This window comes from Branchiostoma lanceolatum, chromosome 5 (genome assembly GCF_035083965.1).
Source record: "Branchiostoma lanceolatum isolate klBraLanc5 chromosome 5, klBraLanc5.hap2, whole genome shotgun sequence".
Taxonomy (NCBI): Eukaryota; Metazoa; Chordata; class Leptocardii; order Amphioxiformes; family Branchiostomatidae; genus Branchiostoma; species Branchiostoma lanceolatum.
Genome location: NC_089726.1, coordinates 12637197 through 12652524, shown reverse-complemented (window position 1 = coordinate 12652524; position 15328 = coordinate 12637197). Strand labels below are relative to the sequence as shown.

General features: G+C 43.5%; 1 protein-coding gene across 6 annotated transcripts in view; it reads right to left on the bottom strand.

Moving 5' to 3' along the window:
- Positions 1 to 14210, bottom strand: part of LOC136435212 (voltage-dependent calcium channel subunit alpha-2/delta-2-like) — a 100149-nt gene extending 85939 nt beyond the window's left edge. For 2 of the 6 annotated variants that reach the window (XM_066428503.1, XM_066428502.1), the window contains exon 1: positions 14086 to 14210. The gene's annotated coding sequence lies outside the window, so the exon portion shown is untranslated. The remainder of the gene's footprint in view (positions 1 to 14085) is intronic. The other 4 variants (XM_066428504.1, XM_066428505.1, XM_066428509.1 and 1 more) reach the window with 2 other exon arrangements.
- Positions 14211 to 15328: the final 1118 nt, after the last annotated feature.

The following is a 15328-nucleotide window of genomic DNA, read 5'->3' as shown; positions in this document are numbered from 1 at the left end:
ATGATGATCACAATAACCTTTCATTCATCAATTCATTCATTTATATTTCACGGTGGATGGAGGTGTGTGCATTCAGCCCGGTACACTATGCTGACATTTAACGACGAGACCAGTCGGCAGATGGTTGGAACATGGAACGATATTCACGGGCAATTTCACCCTGTTGAAGCAATCATTTCAATCGCACCACCAACCACTGGTCCACTGCAATGGTGAAAGTGCTGTTGATCTTAACGGTACAGTGGGTGCAAATACGACCCCGCACATCGACGATACAAGCCACAAGGTAACCTCATTATGTGCACCTGAACAGATAGAGACGAGTAAATGTGCTAGATTCGGTCATTCTAGTTGGCTGAAAACATCTCTGTACTTTGACCTATAGAACTATCTAAAGACCTGTACAACAACCAGTGATAGTAAAGTTCGCGGCCTGCACAAACATCAGAGTACAATCATATACACATGCGAAGACATGATTTACCTCTTGAATGAAAGTCAATAACAAAACAACATCGGTAGTTACGCAGGCTGTGCGGCACATACTAGCTGAATAAGCAATGACGGTTCCCGTGCAACTTGCTGCCAGGAAGTCAAACTAAAGAAAGATATCAGAATTATAAATCCCTGGCAACAAAGACGTCAGGAACTATTACTCACAGTCAACTGACGATGCTGATGACGGTCTCCTGACAGAGTCGTCTGCAGCGCTGCGAGTGTGAGGAGACAGAAATAGCCTGTGTCAGCAACCTCCTACTCTGCCTCGGGTTTCACGTGAGACTCACCAAAGCCCCCTCGTAGATCACTGTTCGAAGCCGTAGGATGTCACATCTCCACTCTAAACATATCCTTTGAGACATCCTGCTACACCCGATGTCCCAGCGTCTTGTGTCATGCAGCAGGTTTGAAATAACAGCGAACAAAGACACGCCTTATCATGATTGGTACTTCTCATCTGTAAAGCGCACTGATATAACGGCAGGGGCAAATGATACACCTTACCTACAGCGTATCTCTAAGAGATGCTGGAAGGGAGCAGTTTCATAGAGGAAATATCATAAACTAATATGCTGCTCCTATATCTCAGAGAGACTAATGATCTCCTCGAGACATTTCATGGACAGATAATGGCGGCATGTACTTTTCACTTTAAAGACGGTAAATCCGTCAGCTTAAGTGATACGTAAGATAGAAGTGTGTATGTGAAACAAAATTGAGTAGAGGAACCAATAAAGAGCAGTAACAACTTTTACTGTGTTGCAACAGCTATACTCCCATTATCTGAGAGGTATGGAGTTGGTGTTCAAATCCTATTTTGATGGTTGTAACGCCAAAAGCATTAGGCAACTTTCAAATCTAATAAAAATGTCACATTTCTGAGAAGACATATAGAGGGCAGCCCTAGGCCTTCCAGGCATGAAGTATCCTTATGCATTGCTAGCCTGCCACTTAAAAGGGACTCCTAACAAATAGAGACAGGCAGTTCTAAAATCCGGCAGAACATTAAGTGCCAGACGACATCCGCAAGTACTTCCCCAAATCCTCCCCCGCCCGTGCACAAGTATTCATTTCTGACAATCCCCGGCCTCGCTGCTCAGTCGTGCTGGAGCAGGGGTCGCAGCGGGCTATTTGTCACTGCAGTTCTTCTGGTGACTATTTTCCATCTGAGAAGGCGCTGTAACGAACTGTGAAGTACTATCTGGGATTGACGACAGGTCTGACACCGAGGTTTGTTAATCATCTGTGAAGAATAGTTTTCTATGCCGACCCCAGGGGGAGTCTGGTTTATCTCCATTGTTGGGAGTCGGGGTTATGATATTTCTTTTTCTTAATATGATAAAGCTTTTAACTTTATAGACGTTGCCTATAGCGATTACAGCGGCATCGTCACTTTCAGGCACAAGAGTCTTACTTTAGTCTCACACATCTACAGCAACGCGCTAGATGCATTAAAATCTTATAGGAGGATTCCACTCCAGAAGCGGGTATTATAATTTATCAGAGACTAAATTGTTATGCTTGCACCATAAGCTGAAGCCTGAACACAGGGCGAACATTATAACGTTAGCGATCGAGTTCTTGAATTCCCCGAGGACCCTTCCAACAATGCCAGAGTTCAATGTTTCTTACAAAAGTACCAAAATCTCTGTGTCCTAATACGGGATAGTCTTCAAACGTTTTTGTGTACCTTCCTAAATGTGTGGTAGACACTCGACTGCTTTCATTTAGCTTATCCCGTCTACCGTTAGCGAGAAATTGTCCCAGGATACCTCTCATAAGTAGCTTCTTGTGCCTCTCTACAAGCACCTGTGTGGATTCAACTGTTTTGTGCCGTACTATCACGCCAGGCTTTTTTTGCCAGAGCTAGAGCTGGCTAGGCGATCAGTCACGACTTGGTACCGCCATATTTCAGCTTAACCAACGATGCCTGATAGCGCGGCGAACACGCCTGTGTTTATCAGACGCCCGTGAGTTGCGGCCACGACAACACAGGGCATTTGTCAGTGACTTTTAGTTGCCAAGAATTGATCTGTTCTCCCAAGACTGCAGACCCGTATCTATAGAGATCAGAAGAGAGAAATGTCCAATCAGAGAGACCGTGGCTCTGTCAGAGAGACCGTGGTGGCTATGCGATAATCCTACCAATCCTACTAATCTGTATTCCTATCAACACCTCTGCCGCTCCTGTCCACGCTAAACCCCGCAAGGAGGATGGCGGGGAAAAGTTCAGTCGATCTGTGCAAGTCTGACAAATGACTGAAAGGGAGAAAATGGACTTTCTTACCGAGAGGGGTATGGAGACAAATATAAAAGTTGAAGGACTCTCACCGGAACAGTGTCCATCAAGTTGACTTGGAAACGAGGGATAGATGGATTCGAAGTTTATGTTCGCCACTTCCCTGTAACTGACTTGAGGTTCTAAGAACTGTTAAATGATCGTCCGGCCGACTAATTAGAGTAACAACATTTTTCTGGTTTTACCGACTGAGATCAATGGCGTACATCGTGCACGGACGATGTAAAATCAACTCCACAACGGCAAATCCTCAAACACGACCACTCTCATTTATCACTTGTCAAAACACAACACTTTTTAGACAACCGACATTGACGCAATGCGATGTCGCACTCATAAATTTACGTCCGAAGTTGCAGCACCCTCCGTTACATGTCGATCTAAAACAAATATTTTCTTTTGTTCGTTCGCTTGTCAATCGCTTGTTTTTGCTACATACTACAATCAAGAGTCAATTTCTCTCCAGTAAATGATACCTTCCTCTGGAATACTAGTTGTGTATCAAACCCTCGAGAGCAATGTTAAAGCAAACAATCCCCGTGAGGTCAGGTATGAGAGCAATGATTCCCGGTAGGGTTTGATGGGTTGGGGTATTAGGACACTGAGAACTAATTACAATAAAACAGAGGTTCCAATGGGGACATGATCGGCGATGCTTGGCTGTGCATTCAACAAGAATAACTAATCGCACTTAACACTATGAAGTTATACTCTCCACAGCAATGGTGTTCTCCTGTCTGAATCAAAGTTGAGCTGCATTTGCCAACACAATTTCGGTCTAATCCAAATTTTCGACTGATCAGCTCCAGTCTTTGTCGGGGAGCTGATTTTTGACTGGAGCTGATCAGTCGTAAATTTGGATAAGTCCGATTTTTGTGTTGGCAATTGCAGCTCAACTTTGATTCAGAATGACTTTTACCAACACAAATGACCTGTCAATGTGTTCTCCTGTGTTTACAGAGGATATTGTTTATTCTATATACTAGATTACACCAAAACGAAGCAACAATAAGACTAAAGAACGTAGCCTGTTGTCGTTTGTTTGTTTATTTACCATATCGGGCCTATGGTTCCCCGCAGTGTCCTTAACATGCCCAGGGACACACGTAATGACCACTCGATAACTATCACGGCGCCCGTGGTCCACAATTATAGGCGCTCTTGTCACATTATCCCGGCACTCCTGACAACCTATATCCCATCAATCGTAGTCGTTCATTTCTCCATTACGACTAATGATAGGTCAGGGACTCCTCATCATGCGTCAGGCCGGGCGTGCTGGGCAGGACATCTATCTTAGTGCCAACCACTGCCGGGCACGCTTCGGGACGGAGGGTCCTGTTACATCTCGTCCTGGGGGCAGGGGACGGGAGGTCAGGGGGGGAGGGGGGTTCAGACTTCAATCAGATCGAGCTTAGCACTGCCTACAGCAGAGTCGATCGCAAACCTATAAAATGTTGAGAGCCTCTAGCAACGCATCAGGCGTGTTTGCTCGAAATGGAAAACAGACGGGAGTCCAGAAGAAGCAACATGTTTGAATCTGAACCACAACAGTGTTAGCTTTGCCTGCAGAGTAGTTGACTGCATGCTAAACTTATGGAAGGTGGACAGTTCATGAAGGCTAGTTCCTGCAAACGTGTCAGAAATGACTCGATTGGTGCATAGGTGAATGACTTGTGGCACAAGTGTAAATATTTGTACATCACAGAAAATCCCCCCCCCCCTATTTTGGAGAAACTTTTCAGAACAAGTGTCCTGCAACGTTATGTACAGCGGGAACGAGATCCACAATTCATCATGCCCTTCGCGGTGTTTCAATACCCTCGATCGTATCTCGTTCCCCACCAGCGGAAATCCATAACCCATTCTACCGAGCCTGTCGGCAAATGGCTTTGTGGTTGTCAGGCCATGATGAGAAAACTCCTGGCCTTCAATGATAGTGAACTTGCGGTACCGAAGCGTACTGTTGGGCATAAAACTGACGACCGTGATACTTTCACGCCTGCAAATTCCCATCTTAGTCAATATGTTGGAAACATTTGATGTCGCTGGACGTTAACTAAACATTTACAGCATCATTCTATTACACAAGATAACCTTGATGTTGGATCATTAACGGCGCGAAGGTCGCAGCGCTTTCATGTGTCCGTAAAGCCCCAATGAAAAAGATTCGCGAGATCAAAGTCATTTCTGTGTAACTCCGCAGAGTTTCTCATCTCCCAAGTGTAGAGTAGCCGTTATGCAGTTATTCAATGTGATTTCGACACCCTACAAAGGAACTATTCTCATAATGCTACCGATGTGATCGTACACGATGTGATTGTAGGAGTGACATTAAATGAAATACTGTGTCTGCCATACTCTAGCTACCATTCCAAGATACTAGAAAGGAATTGTAGGATGGAATGTTTAAACTTGTTTTTCACAGTTGCGGGTGGCACTTTCTTTGTAAGTCAATGTTTCTCCGCTGCCTGTGGAGTCACTCCTGCGTCCTCCCCGGAACCAGATAGATCCCTGTCCATCGGCTGTCCACTCGACCAGACAGCTAATCGAACAAACTCATTGTCTGGCTAATTAATCCGGTGCAAAATAACGGCATCGGTCGGATATAGGCGTATCGACCCGTGCCGAGCCCAGATTGTCATCCGATTTACCCCCTGGAAACGTATTAGGTACCTGCCATGCCTGGCTCAGTGAGCGTCAGTATTGATGGTCAACGTCGAACTCAAACCTGATAAGGACAGGACGAACTTTAAACCACTGAAAACTTTCAGAATCGTTGCTGTGCTTTGGAGGACACCAACTCGCAAGTTTTCCCATGACATCTTGTGGATAGAGTCCCGGCCTCTTCTCTAGTTTTCCTTTACAAATTGACGAAGTCAAAAGAGATGGACCTAACTTTGCCATGGCTAGGTGTCTGAAGCAACTAATTTCGTCCTTGGGCAACCTTAAAATTGCATAGCTGCTCATTTGCAGCAATTAGGCTAAAACGTTTCCATCAGTTCAGAACGGAGACTTGCTCCAGCAGGGAAACGTCAGTACCCCTAGCGACACAATACAAAACTGCAAACACCACACCCCTAGTAAAGACATCTCCGCCTACCTGTCCTAGTAGCCGGCCCCGATCTGACTGGTACTTCAAGCCTTAATTAACGAGCAACATGACATTAATTCAACTTTAGAATTATCAATAACAAAAAAATCGTTATTTTGGAGTAGGCCACGTCACAGATTGTACATGATCCTACCTTTACAATACAAGATTATCCTTATGCTGTATCAGTAGTGTTACTTCTTCTCGCGTGGAAAGTAGTTTCAGCAGTTATTTTATTTATTTACCCGTGGAAGTTGATTGCACCAGAAGTCCGACGATTCGGCGGTAAAGGCTAGCAAGAGGTCAACGCGAGTTGGTGCCTGGCTCATTAACAGGGGTGTGGATTGTGACTTCATGCATACCACCAAGAGGTTAGATTACATATCACTGCTTCAGACAAAAGGGAATGGAAAATTAAACAGACAGATTCAGTGCTGGAAATGTAAAGAGGCACAGCGAGGGCTCCACCATTCCCTGGATACAGCAGAGGTCTATTTGGATTGGTTTGCCGTAAATCATAAAACAAAAAACAGTCAGTTCTTACCTGTATACTTTGTAAGTAGTAGCTAGGAGAATTATCATCCTTGTAAATCAAACCAGTAACACCAAAACCACACATCGTCTCTGGATCACTGTTTGGCCTTTCTGCTGTTGCAAAATATCTTCATATAGTAATTTCCACTTCATGCCGTCTAGCCTGCGCTGCTGGAACTGCTTTATACACGACACGCATCAATTACTGAAATGTGGACTAATCGTGGAGAAAATGGGTGAGCGGCACAACAATTAGATCAATCACAAGGTTCCTTAAGGGACTAATTGGTGGCAGGCGGGAGAATACCGATGTGCTGAGACTGGTGGGCTCAGCACATAGATCAAACTTGACGTCCCAAAAATTACGCAAATAGACCAATCACTATAGTTACCTCTCACATTAATGGCCCAAGACGGGGTGATTTGAAGTGGTTGCACGATGGCAATGTTGTCTGTTGCGTCCTATTTGCAATTAGGCTCTGTCTCATGTCAGACGAAATTGTCCAGCGGTCCGTGAAAAATAGTTCTGGTATGATTTCAGGCACACCAGGGTGTTGTGCATCAAACAATCTGAACAGGGACAGGCGTAGAAACTATTTCAAAACATACGACACAGTGGAACTTCCCAGGTACAATTTCCCCGAAGTTATGCACATTTTTTAAAGAAACAAAAAATATCATGATACACATCATCCATATGGTACACATTCTTTTAACACGCCTACGGCATGGACTTAAAACAAAGATAAGTATCCGACACTGGCGTCGCGAAGAAATTCTACCGTAACCGTAATTGTCTCTAAGTTAAGATAAGCAGAAATACGTGACCCAACATGCTCACCTCTTGTGTATGTCTGGTATGTTGGTTAGGTACTACCGGGCCGTGACAGAGCCAAAATTACCGCAAGGGTTTTCCTTGGTGCTGAAACTAGTATTGCTGACCCCAAGTGCCGTTTTCTCTCTCAGTTGGGTTACTAATCCTAACACTACCCCCGTCCAGTACATGTTACAATGTTTTTGATGATAAGGGCTTTTAAGGTCAAAATCCAACTTTGCCCAAAAGCAAGGTTTGCCACTACGGGATAGCAAAAGTAAAGTGGGTCGTGTGGTATTTTCTACCCCATCGGGGACATTTTAGATTGTTAATCTTGATTCTGCGGTTTGTCCAACAGAGTAGAAAATTTATGATGCGATTGATTTGTGCCAACGTTATCTATATGAGAACTCCGCACCAGAAAAGCAGCTCAACGTTAACGGTTACATCAGGTGATGCGTTCGTTGTACGTAACAAGACAAGGGGCCAACGACGAACGGGCTTACATTGCGCGTATCTTAGTACTTAAAACAATACCATTATGCGAAAAAAATTTAAAACGTGGATACAGAGCTAACCTTCAGTGAGAGATGCTGAATTACCAGCTTTCGCTTTACAGCAAGTACGTTGAATTGTACGCCGCTCTGGGGTCTTGAATAACCGACCCGGGTCACTTCAGCACCGCGCAGATACAGCGGGTTACCTTTCAGAATAATCCAGGACTAGGACACAGTGTCCCGGGGCACACGGCCTGTGGGGTTCAGAACCGTGATAGATGACCGGGTGCAGATTTTGCTGGATAGATCTGCGGATATGGATGCCGATATGATCCTACTGGACGTCTGGTCACCGTGGCTGTCCGCGGGTCAGGACGCACGAGAATCCGTCCAGCAACAACGCGACCAGAGGTCACAACAAACAGCAGTTTTACATGCATAGACAGGATCTATGAGGCAAAGCCCAGCACACACACCCCTGCATACAATTTTGATAGGCCGTTTTAAATGAGTCTCCGAACACGCTCCTAGTTATATCTCATGATCATGAATGAGGTTTAGAACGATCTTCTCTTGTTCATCTATATGGTAAATGACACAATTTGATAGAAATACCCAAATGAAAAAAAACACCTAAATATAAACAAAACGTATGAAATGCAATTTAACTATCATTTAGAATGAGCTGCTACCCAGACTAGATCCCCTCCTCTTCGTCATAACAATCAGGATCCACCGGTCCTAACCAGTTCCGACTCCTAGTTCCGCCCACATATTCTACCGCAATTTGATCTGATTTTTCCACTCTACCTTGTCAGAACGTTTGACGCACATGGTTAAAGTTCTTACACAGGGAAGACCTGGGAGACTACATACACGTTAAACTTGATTCTATCATGTACGGTGATGGGTGACTTTATTATCAAACACTGCACAACTGGCGACAGCCTTAGATCGTATCATGGCCTCGAATTTCCCGGTATGCAGTTTAGAAGTGGTTGAGCAGGCGTGCAATAAGTTTCTTCCGATACTTCCCACCATTTCTGTATCCAGGAATAGTAAGCCATGCTTGCAAATTTAAAACACTATGTAAAAGCACCCCCCAGCTCGGATCATTGGCAAAATACAGATGGTTCTGTTTTATGGCAGTAGAAAATAAGCCTCTGCTTTGGGGTGTTTGGAATCCCTAAATGTAAACATGTAACGAAACCAGCGTCTCCCTCCACCATTTCACATAAATTTCACCTCTCGTTGTCCTTCCTAAAGCGTATGCTTTAGTCTTCAAGTTGTTTACCACTGCCTACTTCTACGATACTTCTGAGAAAACGACAACTAAGGTAGGGCGATTCGCCGATGTCCGCCCGGAGGCAAAAGCAATTTGATCATCTAACATACTGGGACAGATATCCGCCGGGATCAGAACTCACCATGGACGCATTAAGATCAAACCGCAGAGCCGTCTTCTATCCCACTGAGTACGGCAAAACGAATTCCCTCCACCCAGGGTACTCATGTATGACGTGATGTACCCGGACAGTGGAAGCTTCTCTACCAATACCGACATTATTAATGACACGATCAGCAACCAGAGAACCTGAATAACTGTAAAGTTTCCCTACGCCCTGGGCAAAAACAGCTTCAACGTGTCGACCCAAAGGGACTCTTACGTAAAGGAACGAGTAGAACTTCCAGTCGTAACAAGTAATGCACAGAGCTAGAGATGAGGTCTGTACATACAGTTGTCTACAGATCGTAGCTACCGAAGTCGTCAGGAGCATGCAAGATTGAAGGTAGTTGAGACTGAAGGGGACACGATGCAAGTTTGTTTGTTTTGTCATATGTAATAAAGACAGTGAATCCTCACAAGGTTTGCAAAAGGGATATTGCATGATGTCTTCAGAGGTATTATATTTTAAGGCAAATTTGTGCCTCGACGAAGTTATAGAAGTCGTAAAGATAAGCCTTAAGACGTTTGAAGCCAACATGTGGTCGTGCCTGTGGGTACACAGCAAAGTGGGGCGTGACAGCTGGGACATTTGTCACGATTTTGATGTTCTTGAAATTTGAGTTAAGTGCCATCGTGTTCAGACAGACATACAAAATCGCTACCCGTGCCCAATGACTCTATATTGAATTCTCTCCTGTTCCAAAAAAAGAGGTTATAACAGCATACATGTAGCAGGTATGTGTCTCTGCTTTAAAAGCCATGACATACTGGTGTCATCACTACCTGACAATCTCTACAGATATCTACTTTCAACTGGGTACGGAATAATACAGTGCTCAACAAACAGGTGCTTCCAACAATGTACTTCGAACTGTGCAAGGATCTCGGATATTTCAAACAATTACATATCTTCAGAGAGTTATCATGCAGAGTTATCATCTCCTAATCTTGTGTGTGTTATTCTGATAGTGCCTGTTTGCCATGAGCATGTGTTTGTGTATCTGACGGCGAAAACCTGTAACAACGTTCTTTCACCACATGAAGTTGGTACTCTGGTATAATGGCACGTTCTCTAGCATCTTAATGGGTGTCTACCAACCCTTCACAACAGGTGGCAAAAGTAAGGGGGTAATTCATTAACACTGAGAACTTAATCTTCTGAAAGCAAAATTTCCCTATGGACAGGATTAGTCTTGCCGCCACGGAGATGTGCTTTAAAGGTTTCTTACAAACCGGGTGACATCAAGTCAGCTATTCTCCCGTCACCGAAACTTAGAGATACGTGCCGCGCATAGTAATCAGTGTTATCCGGGTGTGTGCTTGGGGCGCAAACATACAAGAAAGCAACATCACAATCACAGTATCGCAGTTGGACTCCAGTTAAAATGTATATTTCGGCCTGAAAAACATTTTCGAGTAGCCACATGTAAACAATGCCTAAAAGGGACATACCTCAAAAGGATTGATGTGACAAAGTCTTCTTGTAAAGTTATACAATAATGACTCAATATATCAAATACACATAATACTCTTGTTGGCAGTTAATGCATTTTTGAAATTTGATAAACCCTTAATCTTTAAGATACATCGTAACCTTTACTGCTAATACAACGCAGAAGCACGACTAGATACATGCCACTGGCGAACATATATATCTAATGTAAGTCGCAAAGATTCTGACCACAATCTATTCCATTGATAAATCGACCCACCCTTCAAGCGATTTGTTTGGGATCTCGTAGATAAGATCTAGAGGCCCCCTACAGCCAAGTTCACGTAAACTGCAATGGTCGATACAAAAGTGGGCATCAGTTCTCAGTGTCTTCATGTTTCTGTCAACACACGTTATCGGAGTCGGCTAACAGAATCAATACGAACCGTGTCTTCCAGTTTTGTTCGACCGTAATAAACGGCGCATTGGAGTTTTCACTACATAATTTTGGAATGAATAGCCTGTCTATAATAATTGGCAAACGTATAATCCAAATTCAGTATAAGAGACTGAATCTAAACCAGAGGTTGGTTCTTCTCACAGAGCATTGATCGAACCTTGATGCACTTAAAGTAACCCGATTATCTTTTAAGAATCGACGTCTTGCTATCCATCTGTATGTTTTGCAGCGTAAACGTCACTCTGATTGGTCATGTCCACAGGGGTTATGGACGAAGACATGTAGTCTGCGGGCTATGATGGTGTCTTCAACTGTAACCCTACAGAGCATGCCTGATGTCATCTCGCATGGTACGCTTCATTGAATGAGACAGGGAAATTCTGCAAGGTCATGGTCAGAGGGAACAACGTGCGAGCCGACCTGAAAACAGAGACGCCCATAACGTACGATGACCAGGAGTGTCCAATCGGTATGGTCGATATTCTGGCCAAGCGGGAAACCTTTTACCTTATCTGTTCTACAGAGATTTCCCATGTGCTCTTTTCAAACGCAATAAGGGGTGGAGATAGGAATCTGAGGCGTGAGAACCTATTGGGAGAAAAGCGCCATATCTAGGACCAGGAACAAGCCAACATTGTCACATGTAATGTCATGGAAGTAATGACCGTTAAATAACATCAGGCAGGGCATTAACCAGATGCAATATTCTTTCATATCTTAAGACAGAGAGGAAAGGCAACTGAATCGCTGATGAGGGTGGTTTTCTTGGGGGATGTATAGCGGGACCAAACGCCTCCAATGTGGCTCGGTGTGTATAAACCAAAGTGAAAGCCTGTCATGAATTGAAAGCACGGTGTTAATCTAACAGTACAATGGAACGGTCACACTTGATGTGATACCGGACACACAGACGGTGTAGCCGGCCCTTCAGCACCACGGACAGAGGAATGATCTCTACTTCTGATCTGATCAATTCTAACCTAGCTATACACGCAGGCACACACACACACACACACACACACACACACACACACACACACACACACACACACACACACACACTTTTGTCAAATGTGATTTTCTCCTCCTTTTTAAAAAATACTAAAACCATGAAAGGTAGCACGGTTTGGCACGAGAAGAGCGTTTTTGAAACTCGATTATGTATCTCTGATGGAGACAAAGACAATTTTCAGTAAACTGCGCGGAGCATTCCAAGTTTACGATGAAACCTGGCAATAGATTGCTTTGAGCATCACTGAATCAATAGCTTATATAGTATAAAGTCCCCAACACAAAAGGGATTTCAGATTCTAGATACGGAATACAAACATGTACTATAGATACAATGTAGATAGATATAAATCACAGAAAACAAGAAAATCAAAGACAGCCTTACGCTAGAGAATATAACAGAGAATCTATGATGACAAACATAATGTTGTATAGCACAAAAGAAAAAACTCCGCGATAGAAAAAAAATGCATTCAACGTTCGGCAGACAAGACAAGAAAAGAAACGAAATGGCATTTCCAGGGGAACGCGTTTATCTGGAGTAACAAGACTTGGATAAAGGCGCAAGGAAATCCCTTATACACAAGCTGCTGTCAAGGAGGATGTGTGCAAAATGGAAGAAAAAGTATCGAAGCGTTTGCGTGACAACGTACACCTATATCTCAAACAAGTTATCAAAAGAGGAGGTGCTTTGAAAGGAGACGGGAACAAAGGTGTTGATAAGCAAGAGAGTAAATTGATGAGAGCACATCTTGAAAGGCACACGCAGTCATTCAACAAAACATCAGAATAGATTGTATACGACTTCTCACGACCATATCACATGACACGTGCGAAAAGCAATGGCCACCATGAAACATGCATTGAAAAAGATCTTAAAAGTTTGTTTTTTCATTCCAACTAAAACAGTTAGGGTCAGATCATAAAGATTTGATTTGACGAAACAGAACTGACTTTCAGTGGAGATGATTCCGCATCACGGCTTAAATGCATTTTTTAGATAAGCAAAAAAATCACACCTGGATCAAATATACAGTCTGTACATCCAAACTCTGGGAAACTCTATGGTAAAGATCGAGGGATGGTGGAGACACCTTAACCCACGTGGTCACCGCCCAACGTCCCAGGAGGCCCGCGCTTCGCTTTCACCAGGGGCGATGTTATCGGCACTGGAGATACGCGGCGCGAAAGTCCGCCGTGTTTTGGGCAGGGCATTAGCTTCGCGCTGGCGGTAAAATATTCATACGGCCTTTATTCATTTAGGTGAGGACAAGCAGGGAGTAAAGGAAAAAGAATAGCAGTTGTTTATTTGTGTTATATCAATTGCATTTGTGTCAATTTAGTTTAAATATAGATGGTCACCGTTAAGGTACCAGATTTCCGTTAAAAAGAGGGCTACACTTTAAACAAGAGGTCAACATTAAGAAGCAAAATGCAATTTGCCAGCGCCTCTCTTGTGCGATCCATGCAGATATTGTCAGGTTCAGTCAGTCAAGAGGCACGCTGGTGCCCTATATATATATATATACATATAATCCACTACGTACACAGATACACAGAGCTATGAGCTACAATACAGGAAGCAACACTGAGGGTATACGCAAAATGAAGGCTTGTGTAACTGCAGTTGCAAACTGTTGGCATGACTATTTTGCCTGGGCTTTGAATAAGGGCGAAGAAACTGTCTGTTCATATATCTCCGATTTGATCCGAGCTGAAACGAATGAACGCAGAGAAACAAGGATCGTTCCCATGAATGAAGGGTTCCGTAAATAGAAGGACTCTGAATTACAATCAAACTATTAAATCACAGCAGATAGGCACAACGAAGGTCTCCTAATACTGGTGCTGAACTAGAAACGACCCGCTGAACACACCTAAAACTCTCTATGGTATGGTATGGTATATTCCACTGAGTTAGAAGCTACACTCCGCCTACTCTACCACATACCCTGTATCTTGTAGTCCCGTCGACATATGTGAAACATATCCAACGTACCTGACAGACAACTTGTCGCTAGTCCTGTCCAATGAACATCGACGGACAGCCTAAACTTGGTATCTTGCCGAGTGCGGTTGGGATAATGCACGGTCAAGAAACCGTCTGAGACGCCTTCCGGTCTCTCAGAGCGAACTCAGTACTGAGCACGGACGGCTGAGGGTGATCGATAAGTTCGTGGGGAGGGATTGTCGTCTCGGATTCCCGTCTAGATAAAGCGGTGATCCCCTCACATATTTCAGTCTCCGTCAGCGGCGGCGCACGGCAGGGATCCGTGTCAAAACACCGCCACAATTTGTCAGAAGGGCGGTGGATGTTGCGAGTACTTTAAGTATAAAACCATTGCCTTCCTTCACAACGTGTCTTACAAACCCTGTGCGCATTAGATATCAGAATGATAATCTCAGTATAGTTATGGTCCACGTTTTGCACATCTGAACAACCAATATTATAAAAAAATTGAGGAAAGTCGAGCGAAGAAAAAAGATTCCAGTTATTTTATTCTGCATTGATTTAAACGCGAAGCCGTTCTATGGAAGGCGGCACCGAAGGTAAGGTAACTTCATGACACAGATCGTACAGAGATGGTAGGCGAATAGATATTTTAAAGAAAAATCAAGCCGATTATCAAAGTCTCTTACAATTATGAAACGCACGTTAAATTACACAAGTTCAATGTTATGATAAAAACAACGAACTTGCCATTGTCACTGTAACTGCAATAATAGTAAAAGAACAGAAGAAATTACGATTATAAAACCGTGCACGTTTTGACTACACATGGAATAGAAAAGGGACAGGCATCATGATGAAAAGGACACTAGTGATGATTTTCAGTCAAATGCAATGTTTGCCGGCCCATTCTGCAGTTTGGTTGAAAGTCGCTATTCAGTATTGTCACTTATGTATCACCCAGCAATGTACACAGTTATGTGCAAAGTTTGCTTCGTGGACAACGTTTATCTGGAAAAATGCCAATCGTCCAGATTGTTTTTGTTAGTTAGTTAGTTAGTTTTCTCACAAAATCGGTCGTTTTGTATAATTTACATGCTATCTATAGATCCAAAAGTGACGTCAGGGCGTGCAACAACATAGAATGAAAACATCAGTGACCTGGTGTCTAGGAACCGTAAAGCAGATTGAACTTTTGCCGATAGTTCATAAGAATCCCTGTAGGATCTATAGATTCTAGAGCCTAAAGGTAAAGTAAAGTATGTAATTTAGACGCTCCCAACTTTGACAA